This window comes from Medicago sativa, chromosome 6, assembly GCF_051527215.1.
Source record: "Medicago sativa cultivar Bolivia chromosome 6, Bolivia_mono, whole genome shotgun sequence".
NCBI classification, from domain to species: domain Eukaryota; kingdom Viridiplantae; phylum Streptophyta; class Magnoliopsida; order Fabales; family Fabaceae; genus Medicago; species Medicago sativa.
The window spans coordinates 44,439,647-44,452,925 of NC_140754.1; the positions used below are offsets into that span (position 1 = coordinate 44,439,647).

Consider the following 13,279-nt stretch of genomic DNA (forward strand, 5'->3'; position numbering starts at 1 on the left):
GGGTTAACATAACCCTTCATACTATTCAAATGTTAGTGTAATAAAAAGAGCGGAAAGACGGGCACGTGAGTGCCCGTTTTATCGCTAGTTGCTATAATAAATACTCCCTTCGTCCCTCAATAGATGACCTAGTTGACTCTGACACACGTACCAATGCATATGTTTTATCTTTGATGTCTTCAATTCTCTACTAAAAAAAAATTATGAAAATTTAATATTTTAAAAATATTCATCGAGACGAATCCAACAACATCTTACATGATATTATTTATCTTTGTGAATTAGTAGAAAAATATGGTCAAAGTATGTCAAGTCAATAATGTATAATGTCAACTAGGTTATCCATTGAGGGACGGAGGGAGTACCACTTAGGTCCCCCCTAAAAAAAACTACCTATGATTATGTAAAAAAAAAAAAATCACCTAAGGCTATATAGTAATTTTGTGAACGAGAGATAGGGTTTAGTGGTAGCTTAACCTAAAGCTTTTACACTAATCAAACTCTTGCGGCCTCTCACCACTTCCGTCCCACACCTCTCACTTTGATCAGAACGTAACGAGTTGCACCTAATTTGATCGAAACAGTTCATTTCAGAACAAAGCTTTCTGATTTTATTTAGTCGTAAGTTTGGTTCATTTTAATTCTTTCTCACTTTTTTTACAAAAATATGTTCACCCCTTCTTCTCACGATTGTTTTGGGTAGGTAAATTGTTCTTTCGTTGGTTCAAATATTGGCTTCCTAACAAAGTGAACTAGCTATTCGTTGTTTATACATTAGTAATTATTTCTTGAGTTATTTGTTAGATTTTAATTGATGATTCTTTTTCTAATATTTATGGTTGCAGATGAAGATACGGTAGAGGAGCCGCAAGAAGACATGGCTTGTAGACTCAAATGGTATTTTGACCAAGAGTGCCGCTAGAAAGGTGATCCTCAAAATTTGTCTATTCACTATTTTTTTTTTAGTCCTAATTAACTAAAATTTTGCTGTTTGGTTGATTAATGAGAACATTCATAAAATATTGCAACTTTATGGATTTGATGCAGGCCAATCCGGGAGGGTAAATGTCCTAAAAGGTGTGGATTTAGGAGTAAGAGACATGTGTGTTGGAGGCCAGGTGAAATGTGATTCTAGCAGCAAGCATATCTATGTTTTTTTACATATTTCATCGAAATCACGACAATTAGTAAATTAAAGCTTCACTTGCAATATTAATGAGCAACAGTTTTGAATTGGAAAAATCTAACTCAAGATTTTGTTTTACTTCACTTAACCTAGTTAATTTCTGTATAATTTATTCAAATATTTTACCTTTCTACCTCTAGACAAGTATTTTAGCACACTATTTGCATTTGATAATATACTTAAAATGGGTGAAAACTGTTAAGATTTTTTATTTCAGTTGGATCATATGCTCCTTAAATTGTAATTTGATTAGTTTTCTTCAGTGACGGTCAGTTATCCGTTTCGAGATGGCCTCTGGAGTCAAGGGAGCTGTTATCAAAGCTTTTATTGTTGAATATGTAATTCTGAAATTCTGAATAAGTTTTGCTCAGGAAGCCTACATCATTAATAGAGTTGATGAGGAACTCTCTATCAATCCAGGAATGTTCTCAAACCGAGAAAAAGGCGTGTGGCAGAGAAAATGTAAAAGGAATGTTCTGAATAAGTTTTCCTCTTTTTTTTTTTTTTCTTTCCCAACATTTGATATGGGAACTTCTGTAGTCATGCTTTCCAGCTCGCCATCATCTTGTGACAAATCAATTTCACTTCCATTTACATTTTCTCTGCCACACGTCTTTTTCTCGGTTTGAGAACATTCCTGGATTGATATAGAGTTCCTCATCAACTCTATTAATGGGTTTGAGAACATTGTTGTATTAAATTTTATCATTTTTTAACATATGAAGTCAATCTACTTGTTTATTGAGATAGTGATTTTGCATGTTAGGACTGTTAACCATGTAAAAAGTCGTAAGTTTGGTTAATTTTAATTCTTTCTCACTCTTTTACAAAAGGAGATTCACTATGATTTTTTTTTCTCTATTATTTATGGTTGCAGACGAAGACACTGTAGAGGAGCCGCAAGAAGACGTAGCATGTAGACCCAAAGGTAGGTAGGAGAAAACATGATGAGTATCTGTGGACATTGAAATCTGATTAATGTTATTTTTAAAAGGTATTTTCTATTTGTTTGTCTTGGTTCTGTTTTACGGTGCAAAACTTGTTTGATCCTCAAAAAATTTCTTATTCACTAATTTTATTTTGCTTTTTTAATGCCTAGACCTGGAAAATATCTTTGATCAATAGTCTAGAATCTAAGGGGGGTGTATTGGATTGAGATTTTAAAGGACTATTTTGATAGAAAAAATCTTGAAGATTTTAAAAGACTTTGTTGGATTGTATTGACTTTGTGGGATTTTAAAAGACATTTTTTAAAAGACTTTTTACAATCAAGATTCTTGATGCAAGATTTTAATGGATTTATTAAGATTTTAAAGGACTTTAGAGATTTTCAAGATTTTAAAGAGGTCAATGAATTTAAAGATATATTATATTATACGGTATAGTATTATTAGACATATACATCAATTCACTACCAAAAAGACATATACATCAATTTGCCAAAAAAACTATAATAAAAACAATTGTAAAAATAAAGTACAGTAGTCATAAATCAAACAATATAATAATAAACGTATAGACTTTCTTAAAAAAAATAATAATAACGTATAGACTTTATTTTTAAATATAATTGAATCAATGAACGTATAGACTTTCTTCAAAAAAAATGAACGTATAGACTGTTAGAGGTATAATGCAGCAAGTTGATTGATTATAATAATTTGATATATAATTAGACGGATAAATTTTGTTAAGAAAATTGCAAGTTACAGTTATGAAGATTTCGAGGATCATGTTTGGCAAAAAAAAAAAATATATGCACTTGTCATGGCAGAACAGAAAAGAGTCTGGGAGAGTATCACAAAATCTCAAGAGTTTGTGTGAGATTGTTGGATGAGTCTATTTTAACTAAAAAGTCTCACACAATCTATTCCACAAATGAATCCATTAAAATCTCTCTAATTTTCAATACCAAGAGACATTTTATAAGTTCCTAGAAATCCCAATTGAATACCAACGGATTTCGTTGTATTTAAAAAAAAGTCTTGATTGTCTTGATTGAATACCACAAGATTTATTTAGATTTTATAAAAGTATTGATTGAATACCACCAAACTTTTTTATCATAAAAAAGTCTTTTAAAATCCTTTGAAATCACAATCCAATACTCCCCCCTAAATTACCTGGCTCTTACTTTTCATGTGGCGATGGATCTGAAGAATTAATTCACCTCTTTTGTACTATCGTTACTTTCAATGTTTTTTCTTTTCAATTATCGTAATTTCTATTTGGCATTCTTGGGGTCGAGTGGCTGATGATTATTATTTGTATTACTGATCGATAATTATAACACTCGTACTTTCCAGATATCTGTTTTTGAAATTTAGTTCTAATTAATTAAAATTTTGTTGTTTGGTTAATTAATGAGAACATTAATAAATTATTCCAACCATATGGATTTGATGCAGGCCAGTCCGGGAGGGTAAATTTCCTATAAGTCGTGGATTTAGGTAGAGACATGCGTGTTGGAGGCCAGGTGAAATGTGATTCTAGCAGCAAGCATATCTCCGTGTTTTGTTACATATTTCATATAGGAATCACGACAATTAGTAAATTAAAGTTTCACTTGCAATATTAATGAGCAACTGTTTTGAATTGGAATTTATCTAACTTAAGATTTTGTTTTAATTCACTTAATTAGTCTAGTTCATTTCTGTATAATTTATTCAAATATTTTTACCTTTATCTCTTGACAAAAGTATTTTAGCACACTATTGACATTTGATGAAATACTTAAAATGGATGTAAACTGTATAGATTTTGATTCCAGTTGGATCATATGTTCCTTAAACATTAATTTGATTAGTTTTTTTCAGTGAATGTTAATTATCCCTTTCGAGATGGCCTCTGGAATCAAGGGAGCTGTTATCAAAGCTCTCATTGTTGAACATATAATTCTAAATTCAGAAAGAGTTTTGCTTAGGAAGTCTACATCATGAGGTTTGTTGTACTAAATTTTATTATTTATTACCATCTGAAGTCAATCTACTTGTTTATTGAGATAGTGATTTTGCATGTTAGGACTGTTAACCATGTAAAAAAGTATGCTACAATGAACCACTATTGTTGCTTTAAAATGATCTATGTTGACAATAACTTTACTGTTGCTTTCAGGAAAGGGACGAGACATTCAGTTACAAAGGTATATGGAAATTTCCTACTAGAGCTATTAATGATATTGTAGAAAATTATTCTCATATATTTAAATGTTGTTGCTTGATTTATTGCCTCAAAAGTTTATGGTCTTGAATTATAGAGATGATTCAAAAGAGACCATGTTCAAGAGCGACTCCTGGAACAAGATTTTGATGTCAATTTGATCTTTCATTCAGTTAGAAGATTCCTTAGTCTTTGGATTTTAATGGAAGAGAGTCTCAATTTTCAATTTTCCATCCGACATAGGATTTTTCTTTATGACGTAATTTTATCCAACACTTTCTTGCAGAATTTTTATCTTCACATGTTGAAAGTAATTTATGTTTCCTTATATTGCTAACTAATAAAAGCCGTGGAATTCTTTTGAAAGTTATGCATTCCTTGAGCCCGATTTCAAATCCTTCATGAGGCTATCTAAAGCCATGCTATGATTGTTGCTCTCTAATTCTTCAAGGTATCTTTGTTTTCTTATTTCAAAGTATATTATGAATAAGTGATTAATGTCTTCAACTTTAATGAATTCAAAGAGGAACTTTTCAACCTCATCTCACTTTCCTTTAAGTATCATATCCTCAAAATGCTTGTAGTTGAAGCACAATCAACTTTCATACTCAAGTGTGTGCTATATTTTCCTTTAAACTTTGATTAAAAATCGTTAAACTAAGAACAAGTGCTCTTTGGTGAGATTAAACATCTTGATAACAATACTTTTTCTCTAAGTAGAAAAGTATATGTCATTAACCAATATCAAAAGTATACTATTTGAAACTCACTATATTATCTAATAATACACTTTTGATAATTGTTAAAGAACTATACTTTAGTAGTAGGCAAGTAATTGTTATCAAGACTTCTAACCTCTCCAAAGAGCTTGTGTTCTCAATGTTATAGCTTTTTATGAGGAAGGTTTAAGAGAAGCATCACGCAAGCTTGAGCGTGAAAGTATGTTGTACTTCATCTAAAAGGATTTTGAGGACGTGATACTTAAAGGCAAGTGGGATGTGGTTGAAAAGTATCTTTCTGGATTTACAAAAGTTAAAGACAATGATATAAAATGTATTTTGAAATATGAAAACAAAAATACCTTGAAGCATTAGAGAAAAACAATCATAGCATAGCTTTATATATCCTCATCAATATCAGAAAGTTTTGGTTCAAGGAAGTATTTAATTAATTTGCTCAATTTTTGGTAGATAGTAGTAACGGAAACATGACTCACTTTCAATATATGAAGAGGCTGATAATTATTATTTGTATTGTTAACAATTAGGAAAAATACCGACAATTATAGCACTGTATTACTTTCAATATATATAATTTTAATAGTTAGTTCTAAATAACTAAAATTTGGTTCTTGATTGATTAATGAGAGCTTTCTTAAATTATGGCAACCTTATGGATTTGCTGTAGGCCAATCTGAGAGAGTAAATGGAAGCTTCACTTGCTATATCCTTGTGTTTTATTATAAATTTCATTGAAACCACGACAGTCAAGAAATGGAAGCTTCACTTGCTATATTATTGAGAAACTATTTTAAATTGGTATTTATTACTCAAGATTTTGTTTTATTTTATTTCACTTTGTCTAATTAATTGTCGTATAATAATTATTTAAGCAGTTTACCTTTCTACCTTAAGGCAGTAATATTGTAGCACACAATTACCATTTGGTCTAGTACTTTTACATGATATAGAGATAGTGATTTAGCACACTATTAACATTTGCACAATTACATTTCCATGAAATGGGGGGAAATCGTTTAAATTTGGATTGGAATATGCCCTTCAGAGCTAGCCTGTGGAAACAAGATAGTAGCCATCAAAGTTGTCAAGAAAGAATATGTAAATTCAAATATGTTGAATAAGTTTTCTTAAGTCTACATTATGAGGTTTGTTGTATTAAATTTTCTCATTTTTTACCCTGTCTCATTTTTTTTGTGAGGACTTTTAACCATGTAAAAAATTATACTACGTTGAACCACTGCTTCAACCTCAAGGAATATTGGGCTTTGTGTCAAACTAGTCTATTTTAATTTGATAAGAACTTTATATGTTTCTGAATAATAGAGAGTTGATTCGTGGAACAGGATATTGACGATGCCAATTTTATCTTTCATTTAAAAGATGCCTTAGCCTTTGCCTTTAATGGCAAAGAATTTCAATTTTCCATCTATCATAGGATGCTTATGTATGACTTCCTTAATAGGGAAATGTTAACGAGTGCCAAAAGCTACTTAATATCATCAACCACTTTCTTTTTTTTATATTTGGAAGTGTCAAAAGCTACATCAACTTTATAAATAATTATGCATTCCTTTAGCTAAAGTCTTTCAAATCCTTCATAAAGATATTTAAAGCCTTTCTATGATTGTAGTTGTCTAATGTTTAAGGTATATTTGTTTTCTTATTTCAAAGTATATTTTGAATGAGTGATCAATGTCTTCAACGTTTGTGAATCCAAAATGATGTTTTTCAACCTCACATGACTTGTCTTTAATTACCTTGTCCTACAAAAGCTTGTAGTTGCAGTACAACCCACTTTCACGGTAATGCGTGTGTGATGTTTCTATTAAACCTTCCTCGTCAATCAATGAAAACTAAAAAAGGAGCTCTTTCGAGTTGTTAGATATCTTGATAATATTATAGAGTAATAAGTATATTTCACTAACCAATATCAAAAATGTATTATCTGAAACTCATTGTATTATGTGATAATAGATTATTTTTTTGCATTGGTTAGTGAAATAAAGTTTAAAACTCTACGATTAATTGTTATCTAGGTATCTAACCACTCCAAAGAGCCTGTGTTCTTAGTGTACAGTTTCTGATGAGAAGGGTTTAAGGAAAACATGACACACACACATACACACTTGGCTTGAAAGGAAGTTGTACTTTAACTACAAGCACTTAGAGACATGATACTGAAAGGCAAATGAGCCGAGGTTGAAAAATATATTTTTGTTTAACAACAGTTGAATACAATAATTACTTATTCAAAATATACTTTGAAATAAGAAAACAAAAATATTGTACAAAAATATATGGGTGATAATGTTCTATTTCATTATGAAGAAAAGGGGTTCTTTTTATAGGAGAAAAATATTAATATAATGAATCATAACTAATCATTAAAACAGGAAAATAAATAATAGTAATTAAGAAATATTTACCCCCCCCCCCCCCCCCCCCCCCTTAAAGTTGGTGCATAGATATCAGTCATGCCTAACTTGATGATCAAGTATTCAAATGTTGTTCTTCTCAAGCTTTTGGTCAATATATAAGCGGTATGTTGATAGTAAGGGACAAACGACAAGCACATAGTACCAGAGTCTATATTTTCTTTGATCAAATTACGATCGATCTCAATATGCTTTGTACGATCATGTTGAACAGGATTGTGAGCTATTACGATCGATCTCAATATTCAATGGGAGTTCTACCTCTATCTTTAGGTCCTTCAAGACTCAGAGAATCCACATACCTTCACAAATTCCTTGAGCCATTGCTATAAACTCAGCTTCAGCACTACTTCTTGCAACTGCTCCTTGTTTTTTGCTTCTCCAAGTCACTAGGTTCTCGTACACATATGTGAAATAATGTGAAGTTGATTTTCTATCTATAATGGACCCTGCCCAATCTGCAATGGTGAATATTGCCACATTTTTATCATTGGTCTTCTTGAAGAATAAACCTTTTTTAGGAGTTGCTATCAAGTTTTGTTGGATATTTGTATGTTGGCTTCACTTTTGCCTAAAACAAATATTCACTTCAGATGTGGAACACAATGTTCCAACATCCAGGCTTGGTCTGTACGTTCTATGCCTTGCCTATGTTCACGCACGTGTTCGCTTGATTGAAGGAATCCACGCCAGCATGTGTTCGCCAAAACCGTGTGCAGTTATGAGAAGATCAGAACGATGTGATTTCCTAAGGGAATGGTGATGACTTAGGAAAGTGTTTTTAAGGTGATCATAATGTGACTTTTAATGTGCCTACTTTTTAGGAGTTTCCTTATCCGGCCATGTTGATTGAGTAATGAGTCACCGGTTTGATCTGAAGCCTGATTGAGTTGATGACGCACTTTGCTTCAGTATATAAAGGAGGCTGCAAGACCTGAAGAATCATTTTCAAGACATCATTTTCAGAAATATAGTTTATCTAGGTTTTGAGTCACTTGTTTGTGAGCCTTTCGTGTATCATCTTGATGCATGTTTAGGACTGTATTTTGAGTTGTAAATTGTGCACTACTCCGAAGCTTTTAAGCAAGGAAGTTAGGTAGTCTGAGAACTGCATCTAAGCTTTTAAGCAAAATTGCATGTTATTATGTTTTGAAGGTAACTTCGCATATTGACTGTATTTGTAATTTGTGAATCACAGGGGTTGTGATCAGTTGTAACGGAGTGAGATGGATCTCAGATCTAGGAGTTCCTAGGTTGAAGTCATTACGGGTAGGTTCTAGGTCTTTAGTGTAAACAAGGTGTTTGCTGAGAACTAGAGAATAAGGACTACACTAGTGGATTTCCTTCCTGGCTTGGTAGCCCCCAGAGTAGGTGACGTTGCACCGAACTAGGTTAACAATTCTCTTGTGCCTTTTATCTTTCTATTATTTACTTTCCTGGTTCATTCTCATTTACTGCTAGCACAATGTTCTAAACATCTCATTCAACATCTTTTATCTGTGTCCGGTGTTGGAACATCACATAGAACATTATGTTGCCAGCCAACCAGAATTACAAGTTTCTCAATATTTTGTGCTCAGCTTCAAGGTGTTCTTCATATGGTGCATGCATGAATTGACTAACGACACTAACAAAGAAAGCAATGTTGGGACAAGTATGAGCCAAATATATTAATTTTCCTACCAACATCAGATATCTTCTAGTGTCAACTGATGTGTTCCCTTTCTCCCAAAGTTTGGCACTTTGGTCCATCAGAGTGTCAACAGGTTTACCAAAATTCATACTTGTCTCTTGTAGGAGATCAAGAACATATATTCTCTGAGAAACAACAACTCCTTTCTTTGACCTTTCTACTTCCATTCCAGAACATACTTGAGGGGACCGAAGTCTTTGATTTCAAAGTCTGCTTCTAAGTTTCTTTTTAATCTCTCCATTTCTATCTCATCGTTACCTGTAAGAATAATATCATCAACATAGACTATCAAAATAGTTGTCATTCCATTTTGGTCTGACTTTGTGAATAAAGTATGATCTGCTTGTCTTTGAGTATATTCCTGTTTCTTCATAAACTGAGTAAACTTTTCAAACGAAGCTCTTAGAGATTGTTTCAACCCATACAAAGACTTCTTTAGCTTACACACTTGTGACCCAAAAGTAAATTAAAAGTAAAGGCAGCAAAAGAGGGAGATAAGTTTGAATACGATACAAAGTTAGACAAGGGGTGCATAGTACATGACCTACTTGGCTTCCTAAAGGTTATGGGATCATTAAGATTAGCATATTGTTTCCTAAGTTCTATGGGGACATCAAGGTCGGTATATAGAGAATTATGATCAAGGAGAGATTTACCTGCCTTAGTCGGTTGACTTTCACTCGGTTCAGATTCTTGGCTGGAATAGAGTCTTCTACCACTAGTTTCTTGGAGAGATTTACTTGACCATAGTTTCTTCTGGCATAAATTTTTCCATTTCAAATTGGATTTCCTTTCTCAAATCTTTTTTCTGTTTCATTACAAGGATCTTTATGTGGTGCATTTTGATTAATTTCAGAAAAATCATTTGTTTGATCTTTATTTGGATTTGTTGCCTCAAATTCTGATTGATCCTTACTTATGGAAGGAGTAGGTTCATCTAATTTTTCTAAGGCATTTTCTTTAGGTGCAGATGTACATGGAACATAATTATGTGATGTATACACATCTTTTAAGATAATTAAGTTTTCAAACAAGTCAAGAGAATCTTTATTTATCCCCCCTTCCCTTGATTAATTTCAGAAAAATCATTTGTTTGATTTTTATTTGGATTTGTTGCCTCAAATTCTGTTTGATCCTTACTCATGGAAGGAGTAGGTTCATCTAATTTTTCCAAGGCATTTTCTTTAAGTGCAGATGTACATGGAACATAATTATATGATGTATACACATCTTTTAAGATAATTAAGTTTTCAAACAAGCTGATCATTACCAAAAAAAAAAGGTTTGTTTTCAAAAAAAGGAACATCCATTGTTGAAAACAGTTTCTTTGTATTAGGATCAAAACATGTATAACCTTTTTTGAGAACGTGAATACCCAATAAAAACACATTTGATTGCACGGGGTTCAAGTTTACCACGAAGCTTGTGTTTTTGAACAAAAGTCGTGCATTGGTAAATCAGTTGGAACTGAAGCAATTGGAAAATATTTCAAGAAATTTTGCAAAGGAATTTGAAATTTCAAAACAAGGGATGACAACGGTTTATTAAATGTGTAGTTGTCAAGAAAGCTTCACCCCATAAATATTTAGGGACATTGGTAGAGAAGAGTAGCTTTCGTGCCACTTCAAGAAAGTGCCGATTTTCCCTCTCTGAAATTCCATTTTGTTAGGGTGAGTTAACACATGAAATTTGATGCACAATTCCATTTTCAAGGAAAAAATTTCCAACAATTTTATTAAAAAATCAGTACTATTGTCCGTTATAAATACTTGTATTTGGGTGTTAAACTGGGTCTGCAATAATTTACAATTTTTTTTTTAATTATTTGACCTACCTCAGATTTTCCTTTCCACAAGTATACCCAACAAAGTCTAGTATGATCATCCGTGAAGGTGATAAACCATTTTTTGTTGGATAAAGTACTTGTCAGATTAGGCCCCCAAACATCACTATGAATCATTAAAAAAAGTTTTGAAGGTTTATAATATTGAATTGGAATAGAATTTCAATGATGTTTAGCAAATTCACAAACCTCACATTCAAGTGAAGAAATGTCTTGTTCAATAAAAAGTGTAGGAAACAAATGAACTTAAATATTTATAACTAGGGTGGCCTAACCTAAGATGCCGACACATAATGTCATCCTTATTATTTGAAACAAAAAAAATATTTAACAGAAGAAGAATTTATTGGTCCAGATTGATGTCTGGTTTGTGGTTCATCTTCAAAGTAGTAGAGTCCACCACTTTGCTCAGCACTGCCAATCATTCTTCCTGAGATCAAATCCTGAAACACACAATGAGTATCAAAGAAATGAACTTGACAATTTTTGTTTGTGGTTAGCTTACTGACAGATAATAAGTTGCAATACAAATTTGGGACATGTAACACATCTTGGATGGTTAGTAAAGGAGACAAAACAATAGAACCTTTTTCTGCCATGTCTGAAAGAGAGCAATCAACGATCTTGATTTCGGAATTTCCTGCACAAGGTTTATATGAAAAAAATAAACTTGATTCATCGGTCATGTCATCACTGACTCCAGAATCAACGATCCATGTGCGATTAGGAATGACACTAAGATGGGCTGATTTTGGGAAGTGACCTTTCTGGGATATCGAGCATGAAGGTGTTTGAGACTCGAGGAGTTTGTACATTTGGTCAAGTTGTTCCTTGGTGAATGAAAATGCATTTGAGGAAGATTGTGGCTCTTGATCAGGAGTTGCTTGAAGTGCACTACCTTCACCATTCTTTTTCACATTAGGAGGCCTTCCATGAAGTTTCCAGCAAGTCTCACGTGTGTGCCAATAACGTTTGCAGTGATCACACCTGAGTTTACCATCTTTCTTGCCATATTTCGTTCTATCTTATTAAAGTTGTTTGTGACAAGGGTTGAACCATCAGTGGCTGAGTTTGACTTTCCTATCATCACTCTTTGTCTACATTCATCCCTTCTGATTTTTGAAAAAGTTTCTTGGAAGTTGTAGCGGATTATTTCCAAGAATTCTACCTCTTACTTCATCGAGTTCCTTGTTGAGACCAGCAAGAAAAATAAAAATACGGTCGTTCACCTTCGTCTTAATAAACTGGACACTGTTTTCAGTAGACTTCCAGCTATAATCATAACACTGATCCAACTCATGCAAAAGGACCATCAGTTCATTATAGTAGGTAGTGATGACATCCATGTCATTCTACTTTAAATTTCGTAACTTTAATTTCAAATCATAAATCCGAGAGAAACTCTTTATATCAGAGTAAGACAATTTTACAGCATCCCAAACATCTTTTGCTATAGGCAGATACATGTATGTTTTTCTCATACCTACCTCCATAGTATTAATAAGCAAGGCAATAATGGAAGAGTTCTCAGATTTCCAGAACCTACAGTTAGGATGTGTTTCTGCAGGCACATAACATCACTGTAAGAAAACCCAATTTCCCTTTGTAATCTAGAATAAGTCGAACTGCTTGGGACCATTCAGCGAAGTTCGAGCCATCCAGTTTCTTAACATTAAGCTAGAGAGAGGTATTTTGACCTCAACCTCCTGAGTTAAACACTCATGTGTTACCATAACCACCATCAAATGGGTAGCCATAACTGGACCCAAAAAGGTAGTTGATGGGATCACCTCTACCATACACGAATCCACCATTAAAACTGTTGTTTGTCGTGAAATTGAGTGGTGGTGGTATGGTAAATCCGTTTCCCCTATCATTGTTGTTAGCACTGCTGCCGATATTGTTGTTTGCGCCGCCTGAGGTATTGTTGTTGTTAGAGTCACCGCCTCCACAACCTCTGGTATAGGTTGTTTATTTAGGGTCCGCCATAGTTTGGATCAGTCAGATAAAAACGGGTCGAGTAAAAAAATAGGCTTAAATGCGCTTTTGGTCCCTTAACTATTTATTTGGTATCACTTTGGTCCCTTAACTAAAAAAAAGATTGTTTGAGTACTTTATCTTTATCTCCGTTACCTGTATTGGTCACTTCCGTTAAAAAAATTCAAAAAAACGTTAGGGTTTGTATTATTCATTTTCTTCCTTCTCCTTCCATCCTCTTCTTCA

At 33.0% G+C, this 13,279-nt stretch overlaps 1 long non-coding RNA gene and 1 pseudogene across 1 annotated transcript; one reads left to right on the forward strand and one right to left on the reverse strand.

The window, feature by feature from the left end:
- Nucleotides 1-494: 494 nt before the first annotated feature.
- On the forward strand, nt 495-1,200 carry LOC146915395 (uncharacterized). The gene is made up of 3 exons (XR_015014584.1): nt 495-621; nt 846-926; nt 1,048-1,200. It is a non-coding gene; the product is annotated as an uncharacterized LOC146915395 (long non-coding RNA).
- A 10,264-nt stretch (nt 1,201-11,464) lies between these two features.
- LOC146915396 (uncharacterized) lies at nt 11,465-12,549 on the reverse strand (annotated as a pseudogene).
- Between the last annotated feature and the right edge of the window lie 730 nt (nt 12,550-13,279).